The sequence below is a fragment of the Lynx rufus genome, unplaced genomic scaffold, assembly GCF_022079265.1.
Source record: "Lynx rufus isolate CCGP_SWC_20201006 ecotype Redwood Valley unplaced genomic scaffold, mLynRuf1.p SCAF_3, whole genome shotgun sequence".
Lineage (NCBI taxonomy): Eukaryota > Metazoa > Chordata > Mammalia > Carnivora > Felidae > Lynx > Lynx rufus.
The window spans coordinates 186,991,623-187,015,236 of NW_025814845.1; the positions used below are offsets into that span (position 1 = coordinate 186,991,623).

Sequence of the window (23,614 nt, forward strand, 5' to 3'; positions counted from 1 at the left end):
CCTACCAGGCTTAACCCTGACCCACACCAGTTCCTGCCATCTGCCCTCCATCAGGGATCAGAGTGAGCTTCGAAAATGCAAGCGTGACTCACCTCTACTTGACGCTGTTCAGTGCCTCTCCATCTCTCAGTCCGATCAGCTGTGCTCGCTGAGAGCAGCTGCCATGTTGGACCCACGTCCTTGTTGTGTTCCCGATGAATCTCACTCAGTGCTGTTTCACACATCTGTACCTCCATACACGCTCACTTGTGTCTGGACCTGTTATCGTCTGCCTTGATGATTCTTACCCATTTATCCTTCAAAACTTTATTTAAGGGGCTATTCCACCATGAGGCCTACCATTATACCATCCCCCCCAAGTCTCTGAGAAATAATTCCCCTCCTCTACATTAATTCTAATCCTAGTCCTTGCTTCTGTCGCTACAAATGTTATAACCGAATTGTCCCCTTCCATGGGGTTACAGAAGGTAGTGGACATTTGTCATTTTTACTGTGCGATGTTCAACCCTCCTTCTGTTTGGGAGCAGGAGTGTCACACGACCTGGTCTGTGACTACAGATGACAAAGCAGAGAGATCCTCTTTCTCTCTCTATCCCTGGCAGCCTGGGCCCAGGCACTGGGCCAGAGTCTGGTAACCAGAAGCCCATCCTACAATTTGGACTCTTGAGTGAGTGTAACAGACACAAAGGGAGGGCTGGGATCCCCTCATGGCAGGTACTGCGGCTGTGGTGGTGGCATTCTGACGAGACTAATCTTGCTAGAAGATGGCTCTGCTCTTCCAGCTTCTCAGCCTAGGTACCAATGGGGAGAAGATCTCATGGCAGAATTAAATACAAAGTTCAATAAATATTAGCAACTAGTATCATGTATCCATGTATATTGACACAGGGAGCTCAATCTTTCTCTAAGACAGCCTGTCTCCTCCAACCCTATTCTTTCTGATTTGTCTATTTCTTGTCACCTGAATATGTTTTGGACACTTTGCTGCCTCATCTAAAGGACCTAGCACCTACTCCATCTGTCTAAATCCTAACCATCCTTCAAGGCCCCTTCAGTGGCTCCATTTGACCCTCCCCCCGGCCATGAGCTTGCCACCTCTTCGTTCCCATAGCACTCTTTCCCTATGCTATTTATGATAGATTGGATTCTTGGTCCCTATGATTCGCAGCCCTTTCTTGTGGAAGGATTACACATCACCCTCATAACTTGATGGGGCCACTAAAATGTGAGAAGTGACATGTGTCCCATCCAAGCGGAGCTTTCAGAGTGATCTTGTAGCTCTCCCATTGCACTTTATTCTCTGTCATAAGAGTGGCATCTCCTTAGAGAGAGGCTGTCCCTCCAACCTGGGTCCTGGAAAGACGAAGGTCTGTGGAGTCCACGGTTGATCTTTAGTTCAGCCATCAAGAGAATGAAAAATAAACCTTTGTTATCGGCCACTGATTTAAAGTTGACATTACTGTAGCAAAACCTAACATAAGCTGACTGAGGCACCACTCACTTACAGTTTTCATGTGCTATTTGGTATTATTATTTATCTTTAAATAAATATATCCTGTGTTCCCAAGGTGTTTTCCAACACCAGCAGCCAATTTTCTGCTGACATCCAACTGGGGGCCCAACAATTCAATCTAATCTGTAACCTAGCATTAGCACAGACCCCACAGGGTAAGGGCTCAGTCCCAAAAAGGCTGCCTTCCTTCTTCAGATGTCACTTGCAAGTAGTAAGGCCCCACCTTTACGTCTAATTTGGCTACAAACTGGGGTTCCCGTGACCCACTTCTCAGGTTCCATAATCTGCTAGAACCATTCATAGATTTCAGGGAAACACACTTATTGGTTTACTCGAAAGGATATTATAAAGGATAAAAAATAAGCAGCCAGATGAGGAGGTACATAGAGCAAGGTCCAGGAAGGTCCTGAGTGCAGGACTGTCTATCTGTGTGGGGCTGGAATATGCCACCCTCCGGGCACGTGAATGCATCTACTAACCCAGAAGCTCATCAAAGTTCTTCTTTTTGGAGGTTTTCTAGAAACTTAATCTCCAGCTGCTCCTTCCTAGAACTCAATGAGTGAGGCTGGAAGATCAACCCTATTCTGAGGCTAACATAAATCTCCTAGCTAGCATAAAACAAAAGGGACCCTCTAAAACTAAAGGGACTCACTTTGAGTAACAAAAGACACTGAGCACTCAGGAAATTCCAAGGATTTTAGGGACTCCATGCTAGGAATTAAGGGCAAAGACCAAATATATTCTTTATCATATCATCTTTGGAATCAGAGGCACCTGGGTCGCTCAGTCAGTTAAGTGTCTGACTTTGGCTCCAGTCGTGATCCCTTGGTTTGTGAGTTTAAAGCCCAGCATTGGGCTCTGTGCTGACAGCTCAGAGCCTGGAGCTTGCTTTGGATTGCTTTGTCTCCCTCTCTCTCTGCCCTTCCCCCACCTCAAAAATAAATAAACATTAAAAAAAAAAAAAAAAAAAAGCCCAGAACCTTTGGAAACAGAAATCATGGCTTACACCCACAACAGTTCCCAGCCCCAGACGGTGCAAAATAGTAGCTGCCCAGTAAATGTGAGTGGATGGTAAGGATGATTTTCAATAAACTTGAAAAAGAGACAAATTAAAGCAGACCCGTTAACCCAAATTTGAGACTAGACCACCATGCTATTTTTTTTTAACACGAAAAGTGTAGAAGCTTAATAGCATGGGGGTATCTCAGTAGGAACAACACCTAGGAGACAGAGATTTCAGAAATTTAGTTATTTGTCTTCAGTAACCTCCCCAGATTATTAGCAAAAAGCCATGGGCTTGGGAAAATGGGAGCTTGGTAAATTCTGGCAAATCGATTGACCTGAAGAAGACCGCATGAGAACAGAGTCATCTAAATGTCTTCAATAGTGAGTCCAAATGACCAGAAGCCCATATGTATGTGAGCAGCCTGCATTTTAAACTGAAGAAAAGCCTGTCAGATACACACACACACACACACACACACGGATTTTCAGCAATGATACAAAACCAGCCATGTATTCCTATATTTAGACCTAAGACATCTCCTTCAATTCAGACTATGTAAGAATATTCCCGATGGAGACTCTTGGCATTGAATTTAACAAAGTCAAGGACAAGAATGTATTGTCACAGAGGGAGGTGGGCACCAAACAAGGGCCAGACTTTGGTCACGTGGCCAAAATACTGGGGCACCAATACCGTGTCTTTGTAGTGAGTTAATTAGGTGAAATATTTTGTGCAAAAATTTTTCAGAGAGGGTATATTCTAGGGATAGATAGGCACTAGGTCATCATGCTGTGAACTGAGGTCCCATTTTATATTCAACTCTACATCCTTCGTGAACAGGTATATATACACACAGACACACACCTACCTACACACTCCAACACCTACCTCCTAGATAGCACACAGTAAATGCCCAGCAAACGTTTTTAAGTGAATACCTGAAAAGCTGAATTTACGATCAAACGTCAACCCTTTGCTGCCTACATGTGCCAAACTGATAGCACCATGCACTTAAAAGTGAAAACATATCTGGAAGCTTGGGATGGGGAAGCGAGGACCAAGGACCTATTATGTGGCGGGCCCCTTACAACCTATTGTTCGTATGTGGAAACTGAGGCTCAGAGAGATAAGTCACATAACTAGCGTTAAGATAAATTTCTAGGCCCAAGTTGGATCTGCTCCTGACCAGGGTGTACCATCAACAAATCAAAATTCAGGTCACTTTCATGTCCCTATAAGTGATCCACTTGACCAGAAATACATGAGTTGGCTAGTCCCCCAAAGCCAAGCCAACTCAGGCTCTGTACTTATTTCCTTGTTCCTTCTCATTCCAATCAAGGTTGCCTAAGTAGCCCCAGCCAATCAGATATTTTCTGTTTTTCTCTTCCCTGTTCTTTATTATTTATTTTATAAATGCTTCCTGCCTTCTTCTCTGTTTTGCCATTCTTGAATGGGGACTATCGGTTCCATGAAGTGTTAAATAGCTTATTCATATCACTTAAATTCTGTTCTCTCTCTCTCTCTTTCTTTTGATTTTAGACAGAGAATCACACTCAGTGTGGAGCCCCACATGGGGCCGCATCCCACGACCATGAGATCAGGACCTGAGCCGAAATCAAGAGTCGGATGTTTAACTGACCGAGGCACCCAGGTGCCCCTTAAACTGTCTTCTTTAACCATTTTTTTAAACACTGGGAAGAGGCAGAGTCCAGCCTTGAACTTAGAGATTTGTATTTTTCTATTCTATCACAGGCTCTTAACCTAGGGAGCCTCGGACACCCACAGACAGCACACGGGAAGCGTTTATGAGGTGCGGATCCATATTTTTCATCAGATTCTCAAGGTGGGCCATGGCCTCCAGAAGGCTAAGGTGTGGGCCTGGGGGGAGCCTGCAGTGGCTGGGCTGGTGCAACGGTCATGAAGGAGCGGCCAGAGCAGAACTGAGGGAGGATGTATGTTGCCCACTCACCCAGTTTCAACACCACTCTGAACCGATGTCCCAACCCCACGGGGGTTACCAGTGTCCTGTTCCCAGAGACATCGGGTGACAAATGATCTGGTCCGAGTCCCATACGCTCCTTGTGGTATTTTTAGACACATTCTGTTCACTGAGAGAAACTTCAAATACTGCTGGGTGTCATGGGCCCGCGACATGACTGTTCCTTGGGTGGGGTGGAAGGGTGAGAGAGACCCCAGGGACGGGGCCTGGGCTCCCCCGGGCACTCAAGCACATGATGAGGGAGCAGCATTGTGACCTCAGAGGAGAGGGAAGCCAGTGAGCTCAGGTTCTAGGAATGGACTAGAAACAACCCCTGATGAATCACATACTCAACCCAATTTTCCTCTAGACTTCTAGCCACAGGCCTTCCTGAGAATAGGTAGAATGGAGATTCGAGACACTTTTTATTTATGTCACAAGGATGAGCAGAGTACTCACTGCTACCACCAGGCACGGTGAGGGGGAGTCTCACGTAGACGTAGAGTGTGAAGAAGGCACCTCCTATCTGCGTGTGCATTACACGAACAAGTAATCACAATGAATGTGACAAGTTCTGTGCCAGAACCATCAGACAGAGCTGTGGGACCACCTCCGGAGGAAACAGCAGTTACACCTTGGAGAAGGAGAAGCAGTGCTATTGGTGGTGACATACCGGTTCAATGGAATAAACACGTATCGAGTACCAGGCATTGTCTTGGGATGAGGGGAGGAGATGTCTAGACACACAACGTCTGCTGTCAGGGAGCTCAAAGCCAGGCCCACAGACCTAGAAGCACGGAAATGACAACCTATCACAAACAGGCAGTGCAACTTAAATGGCAGGCTAGCACGACTCTGGGGATAACAAGGTGTGTGTTTTGTGTGTGTGTGTGTGTGTGTGTGTGTGTGTGTGTCTGCGTATCTGTGTGTGTCTGTGTCCTGGAGAAAGGGATGCCCGAGTTAGGTTTTGGATGATAAATAAGAATTTATAGGGTTGCAGATACAAAAAGCATAGCTACAAAGGCTTTCCAAAGAGAATCGTAAGTAATAGCACTTATAGAATATTCACCGGGGGCAAGTACTGTACTAAGTGCTTTGCAGACATTATCTCACACAGCAACTCACCACCGCCACCCCCTGCTTTTTTTTTTTTTTAACATAATCATCCTTTCTTGGATAAGAGATACACTCAATCCCCAAAAGGCCTACCATACTCCAGACATATCTATCTGTCCATCTCTATCTAATTTGTCCATCTACTCATCTTTCTATCTTTTATATATTTTTACCTGACTTGATTTGATTTGATTTTGAGAGAAAGAGAGAGCACGCGGGGGAGGGGCAGAGAGAGAGGGAGAGAATCCCAAGCAGACGCCATGCTCAGTGTGGAGCCCCCGACCGTCAGAACATGACCTGAGCTGAAATCAAGAGCTCAGCTGATCACTCAACCAGCTGATCCACCCAGGTAACCCTCATCTTCCTATCTTCCTATCTATCTATCTATCTCTCATCTATCTATATACCATCTACCTATCTCTCCATGTCTATCCCAGTGTTTATTCCAGAATCAGATATAGGATTTTATTTTCTTAAGAAATTATGGTTTTCTTCCAAAAAGCAGAAAACACACTTGCAAAAGTTTTGATTTACATATTCCTCTATTAGATCAGCTGAGGGATGACTGAACAGAAAGAGAACACAATGTTTGGAAGGCAGAGGCGGGATTAATATTTAAATACTTTGAAAGGAGACCTTCTCAGTGATATCTTTCATCTAGTCACCCTGAACTGTTTAAAGTGACACTCCAGATTTTAGAGCAGAAATTCATGGCTTGTTAGAGCATTAGTGGTTATGAACTGGGAACTTTAGTTCTGGAAACCCTACTGACTCACTGAAGTTTACAGAAGGCTGGAGGGCTCACTGATGGACCTGCCAGGAATGCTCAAAGGTAGAAACTCTTAAGGGAAACAATATAACCACCGCTGTGCATTGAACTGGACAATCATGTGTGTTTTCAGATTGACCAATGAACTATTTCCTTGCCTAATACTCCCCAAAGCATGATTTTTTCCTGTGGAAACATGATTTCTTCTGTGAAAACAGAAGGAGCACAGGACTAGAGGGATGGGGAGGGAAAAGGTGTCACGACAATATATTCCTTGGAATGTAGGATATTGGATTTATTTTGGTCACAAGAGTGGAGGGCAGGCTTCCTTCCTCTTTCAGCTCTAATATTTTCAAACTTATCTGTATCCATTTGCACCTTTTTCTCTCCAGTCCCAGCAAAATGTGTTTTCCTTCACTAGAAGCTAATGACATTAGCTGCTTTTCAAAACATTTGCCTCTCATCTCTTTAAACACAGGGTGTCCCTCCACCAGCAGAACTATAAATTAAATATTCTTCGATTCTATTTTCACTTTAGCTAATATGTTTCTTCTTTACTTTCTTTTTTTTTTTTTAACGTTTATTTATTTTTGAGAGACAGAGAGACAGAACCCGAGCAGGGGAGGGGCAGAGAAAGAGGGTGACACAGAATCCCAAGCAGGCTCCAGGCTCTGAGCTGTCCGCACAGAGCCAGACGCGGGACTCGAACTCACTGACCGTGAGATCATGACCTGAGCTGAAGTCAGAGGCTCAACCAACTGAGCCACCCAGGTGCCCCTGTTTCTTCTTTACTTTCTTAAATTGAGATATGGTTGACTTGATCGATATAGAGAACATATATTAGTGTCAGATGTCCAGCATAATGATTCCATATCTGTATATTGTGAAATGATCACCAAAATAAATCTTTAACATCCACTACTTTTACTATATTTTGTGTAATCTCAGATGCATATTTTTCCAGATTTTAATCTCTCTGGCATCAGGATGTATAGTAGACTTTTTGCAATATGGCCACTGTCATTCCTCTCCTTGAATCCATGTCCTTGGGTAGTCCTTTCCCACATGGATGCTTGACTTAGTCATGTGACTTGCTTCAGCCAATGGAATAGCGGCAAACACAAAGCAAGCCGAAGTTTGAAAAGCAATTGTACGCTGGGGCTTATCCCCTTTGCAGAGCTTGGAGCCCTGAGGCCACCATTTTAGGACGGACGAACTGCTTACTGGAGTGGACATGTAGAAGAGAACCAAGGGACCCCAGCAAATATCCTGACATCCAAGTGAGTGAGGCCATTCCTGAGCCATCCAGCCCATATATCCACCAGCTGACTGGCTGCAAGAGAGAGCTCAGGAGAGACCAGCAGGGGAACTACCTGGTTGAACCAGCCCAAGTGCCAAGCCACAAAATCATGAGCTAATAAATGATTGTTTTTTTAAGCCACTAAATTTTACAGTGATTTGCTATGCAGTAAAAGCTAAACAGTACACAGTACATCTTCCAGCTGATGATGTCATAATTATAATGGGAAGCATTTTTTTTTCTTTCTCAGGGATACATAAAATAATGGTGCATCTTACAATTGATTGTGACTTAGATCAGATGCAATACAGTATTATATGCACTTGGCAGGTAAGAAAGCTAGGGATCAGAAGGTTTCTTGCCCAAGGTCTGGAATCAGTAAGTTGTGGAATCTGAATCCATGCTGTCTGACTCCAGGCCTTTGCTCTTACCCTGCAAGCACTTCCATCCACCTGGATGGGGGAGTGTCTGGAGCACTGGTTGGTAGGAAAGCAGAGACAGGTTATGAAGGGCTTCTTAGAAGTTCTCGTAAAGAGTTTGATTTTGACAACGAAGAGCTAGTTGAATTGGAAGATTGGAGTACTTATAATTGATTTGACATTGACTGAATACAATATTCATACCACCTCAAGAAACAGAAAGTCGCGTTGTGGGGCTGCAGGGTAGAGTCTAGAAGGCCTGGAGTTGTCCAACAACTCACCCAGTGGGAAGAGGGGTGTACCCATGGAAGTTACTGCCTACACAGCTGCGGACTAACTCTCCCTCGTAAAGTTAATGAAGTCAGTGGATCAAGTGCACTTGAACAATAAAAGGGGTGGGGGAGAAGGGAGGACTATGGCTTAATTAGGGCCACTGGAGACCATGTGATAATCAGTAGTTACAGAGCAACATCTGTTTGGTGGAAATATCTCAGATTTCCCAGCAAATCTGAGATTAATGGCATACAGTGCCTGCTCTCTAGGTACTTACATCTCCTGGGGGAAATGGATATACGCCTAATGTAGATGTAACCTCAAAATAGACTGAGTGACAAGCACCCAGCCACTGATGCCAACCCCTTCTTTAACCATCCACTTACCAAGGTCTGGAATTTAAAGCCCATTGGCCACTAATAACTGATGTGGCTACACTTCAGATGACCATGCTCAAAAGCAGTAGATATAGAAGATCAATAATTGTCACAACTCTGCAGTTGGCAATCACAAGTGGGAGATTTTGAGACAAGGTCATTGTCAACCTGTCCCTCAGCATGTCCCAAAAAAGACTTAGACTCTCTTTAGCTTTTCTGGAAGGTTGATCAATCAATTTTAGAGAGCTATAGATTTGGATCTAGCCAGAATTAGCCACAGAAGTTTAATCGAGCCAAAATGGGGCCAAGAATAACTAAGAAGAGAGACTCAAACTTCTATTAGGAATTTTGTTCCACTGCAACATCCCATTTGGCTCCTGTTCGGTTGGCTACAGAAGTGTTTGGGAAAAAAGAAGGTGGAAAAGAGGCTTAAGACTGGATTTCTACCGGGGCACCTGGGTGGCTCAGTCGGTTGAGTGTCCGACTTCAGCTCAGGTCACCATCTTGCCGTCTGTGAGTTCAAGCCCTGCGTCAGGCTCTGTGCTGACAGCTGAAAGCCTGGAGCCTTCTTGGGATTCTGTGTCTCCCTCTCTCTCTCTGTGCCTTGCCCGCTCACACTGTCTCTCAAAAATGAATAAATGTTAAAAAAAATTTTTAAAAAAAGACTGGGTTTCTACCTCTCCCGGAGTCACAAAATGGAGCCCCCAACTATGGAGTACAGAACCTTTATTTAATGACAAAACTGAGATCATGGGCTGTCAGTCCCAACAACATCCTTCTGAGGTAGGTCCCATTCTTCCTGTCTTACAGAGGGTGAGATGGGCCTTGCTGCCCAACTCCAAAGCTTATGTGGCTTAGGTGCTCAACCACCGTGCAGTACTGCTTACCTTCAGAGTCTTTATCTGGTGGTCACAGGACAACGCCATCAAGTGTGAAACTTTTTGAGATGACAAGGGAGATACGTTTTTTAAAAAAGTGTTAGCACTGAAAGGGACCTGAGAAGTTAGTCTAGTCCTCTTATTTCCAGAGGAGAAACCTGAACTTGCCGCTCTACATCACACAGCAGCTCTACCACAGAGAGTAGGAATTGAGATGTAATCCCTGGTTGCGTGCCTTTCCTACGCTAGGGCCTTAAATTATCTGCACTAGGGCTAGAAATCAGGGAAGGGCATGCCAGTTAGAAGAAACGTGTCTTGGAGGGGGAAGGGACAGGGAAGACAGTCAGTGACAGCTGTCACGTGTTGTGGGGTTGAATTGTGTTCCCTTCTCCCTCAGAAGGAACCAATCGCACCCTCACCTTGATTTTGAAGCTCTCGGCTCTAGAAGCATGAGACAATACATTTCTGTTTAAGCTACCTGGTTTGTGATACCGTGTAATGGCAGGTTACAAACCAATACAGCACAGAACTTGGACGTGCCTATGGAGAGGCGGAAGGACCAGTTAGAGAAGCAAGAGAAAAAAAGAAGAGGCTCAAATGATGAAATCATGGGTGAGGAGAGAGAGATCTAAGCAGAGAAACCAAGGATTAGCCAAGTGGAAAGCAATAAAAACGAAAGTGGAGTACATTTCTAATTTTAGATGGAGAGCCTATGTGTAGAAGGGGATCTTGGAGAACTGAGCGGTTACAGAGGCCACTGGAGTGTGGGTGGCCCTCACCATTGCTGTCCTGGGGTACCTGGCACACTTTGGGAGGTAAGTCCTTGAGATATTAGTTGCTCCAGGGAACCCAATAAGCTTGAGGTGTCCGGGGAGCTCAGGCTCACAAAAACGTAAGTATCAGTCCAGTCCAGTGGTTATTATGTGCATATGCTCTGGAAGCAGATTGCATGAGTTCCAAGAGTACTTTCGCCCTCACTAGCATTCAGCCTCTGTGCCTGAGTTCATTCCAAATGGCCAACGCAGGGATGCAGAACCCCTCAAAACCACAGCCACTGCTGAGCAGGATATACAGGCCCCAAGAACTTGGCAGGTGAATACTGCCCTTGAGCAATATCAAGCCTGCATTCTGCTCTCACTATACCCGGTTTGATTTGTTCAACGTTGCTTCACGACCAGGGCATTGCAGAAGTCCAGACAAGAGTGTTCCCAGCCAAAGACTATGGCGAAACTCCATGTGAAAACCGTGGTGAAATCGGGCTAAAAGGGGTCGTGCATGTGGATGACAAAAAAAAAAAAAAAAAAAAAAAGGCAAAGGAAGACCTCTGGTCACCAGGATCCCGCCCCCGCCCCTGCTCCCGCATTAATCCTTGCCCGCCTAGAAGTCAGCAAGGCAGGCAATTGGGGGAGGAAAATGACAAAGGGCGTCTGCCGGTCCTCATGGCAACGGGACCCCAGGGCTGGCCGGGCTTCTAGGTTGAAGCTCTACGATATACCCTTTGCCCTTCCACAGATTCGCTATGAAATCGAAGGCAGGAGAAGCGACTCTTCCTGAGTTTGCTCGCCGCCTCCCTGCACCCGCCAGCAGTCAGCCCGGCACGCGCGCACCCAGACGGGAGATGGGCGCGCGTCGGGGGCGGGGCTTGAGAGCGGAGGCGGGGCCTGGGGCCGGGGCGGAGCCAGCGGGGCGGGAGCGGCTGGCGCACCCGCAGCAGCTTGGCTCCGCGGCGGCTGAGGCTGGGGCGCAGCCAGGGCGCAGCGACTACGGCGGCGCCCTTAAATAGCATCCGGAGTCGGCGCTGGGCAGGCAGTGGGCTGAGGTGACAGCCGGCGGCGTAGCGGCCCGGCCAGCCGAGGAGGTGAGTGCTTTGGCCGCCGGGAGCCGCGTTTTTCCCGGCTGCGGCGCCGGTGGTCTCGGCGGAGGCGCTGGGCTGAGGCTGCTCCGCCGGCCCGAGCCCGGGAGGCGACGGCCGCGGCGGAGACGCGTGAGCCGCCCCTCGACTCCCGGGGACGTTCCGCTTTTCCGGCCTCTGCCCTCGGTTCCCCTTCTCCCGGCAGCGGAGGCCTTCGGGCCGCCAGAGCCCGCCGCCGCTTCCTGTGCCTGAGCCGGGGATGCCCGGCCGCCGTTTCCCGCGGGCTGCGCGGGCGCGGGGGCTGGTGCACGGCGGGGTCCGGGTGACGCGCGCCGCGGGACCGGCCTCTGGTCTGTGTGACGGCGGGGACCCGCCCGTCCCGGAAGCCGGACCCCGAGCTTCAGATGCGAGGGATGGTCCAGCGGGGCCGGGGCGCCTGTCCCCGTGACAGGGTTTTTGAGGCGCATTCGGACCGCGCCTGAAAGCGTCGGAGCCGGAACGTCCTGCTACCTCGGCGTGATGGTGGCCCCTGCGCGGAGCGCTTGTAGGAGGGTCGAATGCAGCCTCAAAAGCCGGTTGCTAAAAGGAGAAATTCTCGCGGTGTCTCTGGAGGAGTGCCCATAGCCGTGTTGGAGTCACTGATGTAAGAAGCCTGGTGTTTTTTGAAATTAGGAAGCAGCGATGATACCTGTCGTCTTGTAGCCTGGGAAAGTGGTGGTAAAGGACTTGAATGGTCACGTGGACTAGAACCTAGAGACCGACACTTCTCAGTGTGTATTTACAATCGCAGATCCCTTCCCCACCCCACCTACTTACAAGGTGATGGAGCTTAATTAAGACCATTGTAGAAGTGCTGTTTGCCTTTTAAAGTTAACAGTTCTGAGCATCTTCTTGATACAGGAGCATCCCAAGTGCCCCCCGACTGTCAGTACCCTTTCTTTTATTTTTCGTCTTTGCTTAGCATGAGAAAAACATGAAATGTCGTAGTGTCTGACACAAATTTCACCTGTGTTTATCTCGGTGTAAACAGTTATTTGCTTAACACAAACAAAAAGTCAATCGAAAGTTTCTGGTTGACTCTGCATTTTCAAGTGGCCACGGCAGGTTCAATGGGCACATTAGTGGACTTGAGGAGGTGGAACTTTTAAAGGAAATCTTGCTTCCCATCAGCATGGAGCCGGTCTTCTGAGATGTTCTTTCTTGCCTTCACTCAACTGGGAGAATCCCTTCCCAGTCTGAAACTTGATTTGTGATAGGTCTGCGTTAAACGAAAGTCTTTCATGAGCTCAGATTCTAGGACTAGGAAAAAATCTTCAAAAGTAGCCAACCTCATACCTCCCTTCCTCCCTTCAAATAGTGTAGGCATATTATAGACCTCTGTTTTATGCATTTACTGTGAACAGAAAAAAACTTTTTTTTTTTTTTTTAAATCACCCTTCCCTCACAATTATAAGCATTTTGACTTATTTCCTTCCTGGCTCTGTTATGCATATTTTGGCAATATTTTCATTATTATTGCAGGCAGCTTGACTCGAAAGAGATCTCTGGGCTTTTTCACTTGGGGTGTTTAAGAGATAGCTAATTGTGACAAGTGCAGGTTGGGACAGGTTTCGGTTTCTATCATAGAGGTATTTTCCTAGCTACCTCTCTTTCAGATGAAGTTTGAAATAACTGAAAGCGTGCTCACATGCCACAGGCCTTACTATGTCTTTCGTTTTTGATGTTAGCTGGCTTGTGGAAAATGGTTGTGTTCAGAGGAGGGGCTGGGGAAAGACCAGGTTGTTCTGTCATCACAGCTGGGGATTTCTCCTCTCTCCCTTCAAGTTTCACTTTTCTGGAAAGAGCAAGACTATAGGAATACTAGTAATTTCTAGATGTTGAGACTCCATAACCCGAGATGAATATGTATAATTTTTAAGGGCAGTTGCTGAATGTATTGGGCAGGTTTGCCTCATAAAGCATGAGCTCATTATTCTTCTGCACATGCCGACTTTCGTATCCAAATACTGTTCAGTTAGAATCCATTAATAACGTTTTATGAACAGTATTGTCTGGATGATGCAATGGGATAGACTCTTGTGTTAAAAAATACAGAGGAACTTCCTTTAAGGCAGCTCCAAGCTATTGGTATCCTGTGGCCTTACTTGAAATCTTGGGATTCAAGCCTTTCTCTCTCGCAGGCAGGTTCGTCAGGAGGCAGACTGTAGGTGCACAGTGTTTACTGCAGGTGGTCAGTCCAACTTGGCGGTCAGAGAAACCCATCAGGATCATTTGTCTTTGGCGCTCATGCCTAGAGACAAAGTCTCCTTGAACAGAGCTGATCTGAAGCTGCACGTGGTTAGGTTTAATTTTCAACATTGTAGTACTTGAAGGGGCTCTGAGAGCTTTTACAGAAACGCGTTTGGAAAGCGCACAGGCTAGAAAGTGGAGGCAATTTACCAGTGTTTGTGGCTGCAACTCCAAGATTGTCCTTTTATCTCCAATTCCTTACCGAAAATGCCCAGGTTTCAGCTCAACAGGAATTTCTAGTTTGTGTGAGCCCAAAGTGATACATAATTTGAAAAAATTGACAAGAGGAAGCTATTGCGTAATCGGTGGTATGTTACTTTCTCTGCTTTTTCTTTACATCCCAACCACGTTTAGAAGTTCTTGGCTGAGTTGTAGACAATGTCGAATTTGGTTTGTTGTAACTTTTGTGCAATTCCGAGGAGAGAATGAAATATGGAGCCTTTCTTGAAACATGGCTGGCTTGGAGGGAGGGCACATTCTTTGGACGAAAGCTTAGGTGTAGGTGAGTGCTCTCTTCCCCTGTGCTGCCTGCCTAGAAGAATGCATTTGGCTGGAGGCACAAAAAAAATCTAAGACTTCAAAACTGGTGGCTCTGTGTAGGTACCTGGGCTAATTCTCTTTATGAGGATTTTTCAAGTTTTAAATGAAATTTGAAAGCTATCTAACACCTAATTCAAAACCATTTGCCTCAGAAAACCTACATATATGTGTGTATGTATATGTATATAAAATATAAAATTATAAAAAGTTTAGCATGTAAATGTGAAAGTATTTATAATAGGAATATATACTTTTATAAGAATTATATTAACATAGGAATATTATATATTATATACTTTTTACATTATAACACGAACCTCTGCTTCTAGAAAATTTGGGAACTATAAAAAAAGGTCTTCAAGAGAATAGATGCTATTAACCTTTTTGTGTATTTCCTTTTAGTGTTTTTCTAAACAACTTTTTTTTGTACTTTAAGCATATAGTTTTAATTGAAGATAAAAATTTTGATGATTTAAAAAATTTCTTAATGTTTTTAAAAAAATTTTTTTAACATTTTTTTTTTGAAAGACAGAGAGAGACAGAGCACGATTGGGGGAGGGGCAGAGAGCGAGGGAGACAGAATCTGAAGCAGGCTCCAGGCTCTGAGCTGTCAGCACAGAGCCTGACGTGGGGCTCGAACTCACAAACCAGATCATGACGTGAGCCACAGTCCAACGCTTAACTGACTGAACCACCTAGGCTCTCCTGATAGTTTAATTTTAATCACCTAAGTTATATTGTGAGCATTCTTCCATGTTGTTACCTTCTTCAAAACTAAGTTTTGAGAATGGCTGCATAATGTGGTGTAAGGGATATGTTCCAATTTACTTACCCTTCTCCTACTGTTGGATATTTAAGAGCAACTGCATCAGAACAGTTTGCCAAGCCTCTTTTGTATTTAATGTATCTTTTGGAAAAATTAAGGCATGTTCTGCTTTAAAACTGTTGGCACTGGCAATGATTTGAAAATTATTTTTGTTAGTGAATGGTTTTAATGAACTTTTGGGTTCATGTGTTCTAGTCCAAAGCTGTCGATTTTTGGATTTCAATGGTCTGGAAAGATAAATGGAAAAAATGAGGGCATCAAAGGAGGAAACGTGGATTGACATTTATACCATTTCCTCTTTCTGGCAGGACTTCTGATAAATGTATTATCTGTCCCTTTGCACAGTTTTGGCGGAGGAAGAAATTGGTACTTTCCCCTCAGGTTGGTTGTGAGAGAAATGTGCATATATCTAAGGCCCAAATACCTCGAACACTGTTTATTCTTTAAATAACCAGAGTAAAGAGAAGGTTGCTACAGAGACTAGTTTCTCCCTCAGGGCTCAGCTGTCAGCTACAAAGCAGGGTCTGTGAGCTGACTGAGGCAGTGGCCACAGCCCGGCAGGGGCAGGCTCAGGACGTGAAAGGTGATGATAACAGCCAACAGGCCAAGGCGCTGTTCTCAGTGCTTCTGATATAGTGTGAATTCAGTTAATCCTCCCTGCAAGGTAGGTCCTGCTATTATCCCTGCTTTACAAAAGATAAAAGAATAAGGGCAGGAATGAAGTTGCCCAAACCAGGATTTGAACCTACGCAAGTCAGACTTCGGGGCCTGAGCTCCTAATTGGTTGGCTCAACTGCCTCCCTAGAGCTTGAAAGGTTCTTAGCCCAGGAGTGTCAGCAAAGTTCCAGGTTACCTAGCTAGTGGCAAGACAGGACAGAAGTGGTTCTTTTTCCGTGTCGTTGTTCCTTGATATCTCCTGGCCTCATTTTTACACTCTGTCTTGTACCACCAGAGCGCTGAAATGACAACAAATTTTGATTCAGCTTGCTTCAGTGAGTGACAAGATCACCTGGTCCAGAGCTATGACTTTCTAGAGAATTAAAGAGTTAAAGGCTTTGCCTGCCCTTGGTCGCATTAAGACTGGTGAACCGTCGAGGTGCACGGTTAATGCATCAAGTGTGTGGCAGGAAGAGAGGGTGTGGCCGGGAACAGGGACCCACGCTCGGCAGAGATGGTCGAGCCACTCACTTAAGCAAGAGATTGGTCTCACCATGGCACATAGGTTTGCTTTCTGCTGTGCATCTCGGGTTACTTTTACCAAAAATAGACTTTCTCAGCATGTTAGAGACAAGAGAACAGAATTGTGAGTTTTCAGGGTTTGGAGGCACAGTGTTATATCGCCTACTGGATATGGGTGCCTTTTTTCTTTTTCTTTTTTTTTTTCCAACGTTTATTTATTTTTGGGACAGAGAGAGACAGAGCATGAACGGGGGAGGGGCAGAGAGAGAGGGAGACACAGAATCGGAAACAGGCTCCAGGCTCTGAGCCATCAGCCCAGAGCCCGACGCGGGGCTCGAACTCCCGGACCGCGAGATCGTGACCTGGCTGAAGTCGGACGCTTAACCTACTGCGCCACCCAGGCGCCCCTGGGTGCCTTTTTTCTAGTACAGTTTTAGGCAGAACCCCAAGGTACGGAATAAAAGCAGGGCTGCTGTGGTTGAAGGGGGCAGGGGCGGGAACCCCTGCTCCCACATATATACTTGCTTCCTGAGTCACCTTTGTCTGCGGCACTTCTAAATATCCCAGGCTCCCTGAACATCGAAATAGCATAACTTGCTCCCTTGCAGACACAGTAATCGTTGTGCAGGTCATGGGTGATTTAGCCCAGGTTACACAACCTGTGTTCCCCTCTGGCCATGATACCCAGTGGAGTTTGTTCCTGGGCCCTGGGCCTGTTCGGAGAATGACCAGATCTCAGCGTACTTCTTGTTTTGTGCCCTGCAGTCGACCTATCTTCACTTACTCTGTACAGTATTGCACAACATACACCAATTTTTCCTCAACGTCACTGCCCAAACCATAGCCTGTCACCTCTCTGGTTGAGACAGTAGAGACCCCTCGTTGAAAAAAGAGGGAGAGAATGATGACTTTCCTTAATGAAGAACTCTCTGATTGAATCCCTCCTCTGCCCAGAAACCTTCCGGGGCTCCCTCTATAAGGTCCCAAGTCTTTATTTAGCTTGGCTCTTGGGAGCTTCTAGAGTCTGGTTCCAACCTGCTGTTTCCTGTGCCTGTCCCAAACCACCCACATCCCGGGACTTTTGGAAAGCAGACTCTGGGAGCACGGGATTGCACCAAGGTCTCTGCATCCCAAGATTCTATCCGTGAGCTCTCTCTTTGGCCTGAGTGGCCTTCCCATGTCCTGGAAGGGCCTCATGGACCCTGTGCATTTACTGTGGCCTGTCTGCAATGACATTCCTCATTCCAGCCTCCTTCCTCGTGGACCTGCTCCTCAGAGACTCTGGATCCCTCACTGGAACCCTAGGCTAACGTTCAGCTGGCTGAGATGTGCCAGCAGCCGCAGTGGTGGTTAAAATGCTGAAATTCTCCCATATTGGTTAGGAATAGCTGCTACTCCAAGTGCCCCCACCCCTAATTCAGATTCTGAAGGGTTGGTGCCTGGTCCATCCAAGGATCTCCTGAACCCATTCTGGGGCAGTGGCCTACTTCTTTCTGGATCGGTTGATACCTGGCTGTACTGGTTATTCGTGTTATGAATAGCACCCCCCTCTCTCCTTCATTTGCCTTTTCATGTGAGCATATCTTGCTTCCTCATATAGACTCCCCAGCCGCATTCTAAGCTCTGGGCATGTAGGAGACCTAATCATTATCTTTTGCATGTTTTCAGCAGCATTTAACATGGCACCTTAACTGCTAGCAAGCACTTAATATTGTCTGATGTCCAGTTGAGACCAGGAGACATTCAGACAGTCAGGTGTCCTGTAGAAGGGGATCGCTGACAAGAATATACATTTCAGTGTTCCAAATTTGTAAATTATGATGCTGCGCAAAACTGAGATCTTGCAGCAAAGATCAGGGTATCGAAAATCACTAGACCAAGCCTGTGCTTTCGTTGGGTTGAACTTAGTGTTTAGGAGTACAGCCGTGGTGTCTCTTTCAGGGTACTTTCAGAGAGGTTTCAACAGCAGGTGGTTGTAGGCTTTGCGGGATGTGGAAGGGAAGCAGATCAGTGTCAAGTTCTAGATAATCTTACATAACTGTACCTTCGTCTTCATTTACCTGGTATTCCTCCTTAAAATCATACCTTGTTTCTGTGCTACTAGTGAAATGGTCAAATAGCTGTTTGTTCCTTCTGTAGGACAATTACCTGCATTGTTCCTCACGCACGCTTCCAAGGTGCCCCAGAATGTGGGGCTGGCAGGGAACTTGCCTGTCAAGCAGTCCAACCAACCACCTCATGGGAGGACGGAACCGAGATTCAGAGAGGTGTGGCTGAGAGCCCAGAGACAGGCTAGACTCTGAAGACAGAGTCAGCCTGTGCTGCCCTCTTCGGACAGGAATCAGAGATGAGCGCCATTGAGGCTGGCACCCCTCTAAAGTGTAGGCAGACTGAACATCCCTGGCCCGTGAGGCAGGGGCTGAAGCTTTGGGCTGCCGTGGCCCTGCGACCTTGATTCTCCTTCCTCCAGACTAGCTGGCCCAGCCCCCTCGGGCTCTCAGGCTTGGGCCAGGTGACTTCACTGCCAGTGTCCTGCCCGCTCCAACTCCTTTCCCTCACGGAGTTGTTGATTACCTCTGTCTCCCTCTTAGACAGAAAGTCTGTGTGCAAGCACTATTACACTGCCCCCTAGCGGCAGCAAGCTTTTCGGGGGGGGGGGGTGCGCTCCAGTTAGCACTTGTTTTTAATGTTTATTTATTTATTTTGAGAGAGACAGAGAGAACGAGTGGGAGAGGGGCAGAGAGAGAGGGAGAGAGAATCCCAGGCAGGCTCCATGCTCAGCGTGGAGTCCGACTCAGGGCTCGATCTCACGAACTGTGAGATCAGGACCTGAGCCAATCACAAGACTCAGACACTTAACTGACTAAGCCACCCAGGCACCCCTGCAATTAGCACTTTTATTTGTTGCCTCCCAGAGTCAAGAACTGACAGAGACTCTAGCCAGGCAGGTGCCCAGAGAAGCTGCAAGAACTGCTCAGTCGTCCCAAAATGGGGCCCATGTGGCCCATGGCGGAGGTAGGCCATCCAGGGTGCAGGGTGGGTATATTAGAACTACTACAGATACTCATTTTTTAGCTTAAATTCATATATGTGTATTTTATAATGTTCAGAAAATATTTGCAAATGTCTAGAGTTTATAAATGTAGTTACATATTAAGAGGCATTTATTGATTAGTTTGGATGCATTATAAAAAGCTCAGAGAACCGGAAAATTAACTCCTTCTCTACCAACAGCATGGCAAGATACCTCTGAATGCCACTTGGAAAAAAAAAAAAGAGCAAGAGAACTCAGTTTGTCAGTTAAGGGGGAATCAAAACTCCTTTGCGAAACTAGATCGTGATTGATGTCAAATTGGTCTCGAAGTGAGGTGGTATCTTATTGTGGTGGTGATTTGTATTTCCCTAATAACGTAGAGCGTATTTTCATGTGTCTGTTAGCCATCTGGATGTCTTTGGAAAAGTGTTTAGTTATGTCTCCTGCCCATTTCTTCACTGGATTATTTGTTTTTTGGATGTTGAGTTTGCTAAGTTCTTTATAGACTTTTGGATACTAACCCTTTATCCAGTATGTCATTTGAAGAGCCCAAATGCCCATCGATGGACTAATGGATACAGAAGATGTGGTGTACATATGCAGTGGAATACTACTCGGCGATCAAAAAGAATGAAATCTTGCCATTTGCAACAACATGGATGGAACTAGAGTGTGTTATGCTAAGTGAAATAAGTCAGCCGGAGAAAGACAAACGTCGTATGATTTCACTCATATGTGAAACTTAAGAAACACAACAGATGAACATAGGGGGAGGGAAGGAAAAATAAGATAAAAACAGAGAGGGAGGCAAACCATAAGGGAGTCTTAAATACAGAGAACAAACCTGAGGGTTGCCGGAGGGGAGGTACGTGGGGGGGCATGGGCTAAATGGGTGGCAGACATTAAGGAGGGCACTTGTTGGGATGAGCACTGGGTGTTGTAAGTGATGAATCCCTGGGTTCTACTGAAACCAATATGACACTGTATGTTAACTAACTTGAACTTAAAGAGATAAATTTAAAAATTTTTAAAAAGTGGTCTTGGACTTCAGGAGAGTCATGTTAAATCCAGAGTATATTTTGACTTTGGACCCAAAGCTTGAAAATGCAGAAGCCTTAAAATCAGGACAAAGATTTTATTTTATTTTCTGATTTATTCACTACTGTGTCTCCTGAGATGGGAGCAATGTTTGATACGGAGTGCTTTGTAAATCTCAGATTGAACATATAGACCTTTCTTTGTGTGACAATCAAATATCATGCTGGGTGTAGCACCTCGAGTCAATATTTAGGTTGGCTTTCTTTGTTGAACGTTTAGTCACTTAGCAGGAAGCAGCATGTGGATGTGCTAGTCAGTTTTACTCCCCGCAAATCGTTCCCCAAACCGCAGGATCATAGCGCCGAATGGGCCTCAGAAGTGTCACCTGAATAGTAAGATGTTTGGGATTTGCTTTAAAATTGTTGTTGTTTTTTTTTTTAATGGGTGTAAAATGAGACAATATTAGCAAAGTGTTGATCCTGGGAAAGCCGAAGCTAGGGTCATGGGCATATGGGGGTTTGTTTTCCTATTCTATGTACTTTTAAATCCACGTGGACATTTTCATAATAAAATATAAACAAAACGTACGGGGAAAGTAGACCCCAAGCTAGTGTCACGTGTTCCAAGTAGGTAACAGCCAGATGAGACCATCTCTTTGTCTTCCTTTCCTTCTTTTAAACGCCAGGTCGTTACTCTACAGTCCTCTGCAACTTGTTGGATTTGTTAGGTTTTCAGCCTCCTGCGGGCCACCCACTCTTCCCATGGTTCCCCGCACCCTTGGAGTTATTCCAGCCCCTCCCTTTTCCCTCCTCCTGCAGTGGGCTTAATCCTGCAACTCTTTCTCTATTTCACATGCTGCTTCCCCCGACACCACCAACGTCTTCCCCAGAGCTGACGAAATCGAAAAGTCAGAACGGGGTCCCAGCCTCTTTCAAAGGCTCTGTTCTGTCTTGAGGAGGCCCACAGCCTAAGCATATTTGGTGGGCTCCCTTCATCCCTGCTGTTTAGGGACACAACAGTCCCACGCTGAAATCTGTAAACCCTCAAAAGCGTCCCCATGTGTGAGTGGCCGGCCTTCCTCTCTGGGTAGAGGCCTGTCTATGTTCTATCTCCCACTTAACCCTGCGCCGCTAAGCCGGTCCACTAGTTTGTCAGTCCCTCTGAAACCGCGATCTATTTTAAGAGGTGTAAGTAACTCTACCCAACCTTGTGTCCTTTCAGCCTTCTGATCCAGGTCACTGCTATCTGATCGTGGTGACCTCTGCGAGCAAGGACTGGGCCTTGTTCTTCGCTGTCTCCTGCACCAGGCCTCACCCTGGCGGGGACATGGGACGCTCAGCAAACTACACCCCGCTGCATGGGGACAAGCTCCTGCAGCTAACGGCTGCTTAGCCCGGGCGGAGGCAGGGCATCCTCCACCCTGGTCTGTGGCTCTGTCGTTCCTAACTGCCAGCCGCCCCTGCCCCAGCACCGGCCGGCACGAGCTGGGTCTCAGGGCGTTTCACCCCCACCACCTGCCTCTGGCTGCTTCCACCTGGCTCTCTAGCCGGCCCTCCCATCGCCCACTCTGGTTCATCCATAGTGTTCTCTCCCTCCCGAAGCCCTCCACCACTTACTTCTTCACTTTTCGTCTAGATAGTTAGGTTAACTCTTTCTCGCAGGTGTGCTTGTTCACTGATACCCTAAACTCGTCGAAGGCAGAGGAAACACTGCAAATGCTGTTGGACTTCTGTTTGGGAGAGAGGGAAAGTGGGGTTTTTTTCCCTGTGATTTTGTTCATTAGCAGTGGAACCTTTCTCAAAGGTGCCCTTACGTGGAAGTGCCCACATAGCTGGTCAGGGCCCAACACGGACGGTGGGAGCCTAGGGATGGACTTTCTGGGCAGGGCTTCCACCCCATCTGTCATTCTCCTAGAAGGACAGGTTGCCGCCCGAGGCCGTTTATGCAGCAGGTGGGAAATACATAAATACAAGAGGAAATGAACCGAATTGACCTAGTTATATCTTCTTTATCTTGAGAAATAAAAAAAAATAATAATAATAAAATAATAACAGCAAAGTACATAGTCGAATAATAAAATCATAAATACCCAAATGCCACAGCATAGAATTAACAGTTTTTTTCCTTAATTTTATTTATTTATTTATTTATTTATTTATTTATTTATTTATTTATTTTGAGGGGAGGGAGGAGTGACAGAGAGAGAAGGAGAGAGACAGAGAATCCCCAGCAGGCTCCGCACTGTCAGCACAGAGCCGGACGGGGCTCGAACTCACAAACCATGAGATCATGACCTGAACCGAAATCGAGAGTCGGTTGCTTAACCGACTGAGCCACCCAGGCGCCCCTAGAATTGGCAGTTTCTAACAGTTATTTTCTCTCTGTGTCGTGCTGTCATCTGGAGTTTCTGGGTGGCGGTGGAATCCTGTTGTTCAGTCCTGAACGTCAGGGGTGTGTCACCATCTTTTGCCTTCTCTGGCCTTGTCTTGGAAATGCTGCATGGTGTCAGTGATTGAAGGGGGCACACATTTCCTCTATTCCCGTCCTTTCTTTATCCCCACGGAGGCCCACACAGGCAGCGACAAAGCTAGCTCAAGATTTTTGTTGCCCGTCAGGGGCACCGCCGGGACCTGAAACAACCAGATTGTTACGTCTGAGCCTACCTCCTACTCTTCCTGTTTTGTCTCCTTCCGTATTCACTCCTAAAAGTGACTAGTCTGGGACAAAACATCCGGAGGGACCCTGGGACTTAGGTACCCTCTCTTTGTGCGGTTTCTCAAACAGAGGGACCCTACTCCCCATTTCCAGGGCCCTGAGTGGACAGGAGTTCCTGCCTCACGGGGTCTGGCTCTGGCTATTGTAAAAGGACATTCGTCCTCTTAACTATTAAGTTCTTCTCCACCTCCCAGGAAGAGGAGCCTCCTGCTTCCTGCCTTCCTTTGTGGTTCCCCAGAGGCCGGGAAGATGGAGAGTCTGTTGTGGATTATTTTCGTGGCAACAGAAATTTTATTTCCTTCTCTAGCTATGGTCATAATAGGCTGTACATAATGGGCCGTACCCCCTGGACCATGGCGTCGTGTTCTCTAATACACAGTCCTACAGACATAATTAGGGCCCTTCCTGGGCCAGATGTCAGCTGAGATAACATGCCTTGTTGGATTCACTTGGTGAGTTGACAAGTGGGGAGCCGGACCCACAGAAGCCTCTTCAGAAGGGTTGGGTCAACC

General features: G+C 46.5%; 1 protein-coding gene across 4 annotated transcripts in view; it reads left to right on the plus strand.

Annotated features, from left to right (window-relative positions):
* The first annotated feature begins 11,373 nt into the window (after nucleotides 1-11,373).
* The window catches only part of ACSL1 (acyl-CoA synthetase long chain family member 1), a 70,959-nt gene continuing 58,718 nt past the window's right edge, over nucleotides 11,374-23,614 (plus strand). For 2 of the 4 annotated variants that reach the window (XM_047090662.1, XM_047090663.1), the window contains exon 1: nucleotides 11,376-11,487. The gene's annotated coding sequence lies outside the window, so the exon portion shown is untranslated. Of the gene's footprint in view, nucleotides 11,488-23,614 lie in introns of all 4 variants that reach the window. The other 2 variants (XM_047090659.1, XM_047090661.1) reach the window with 2 other exon arrangements.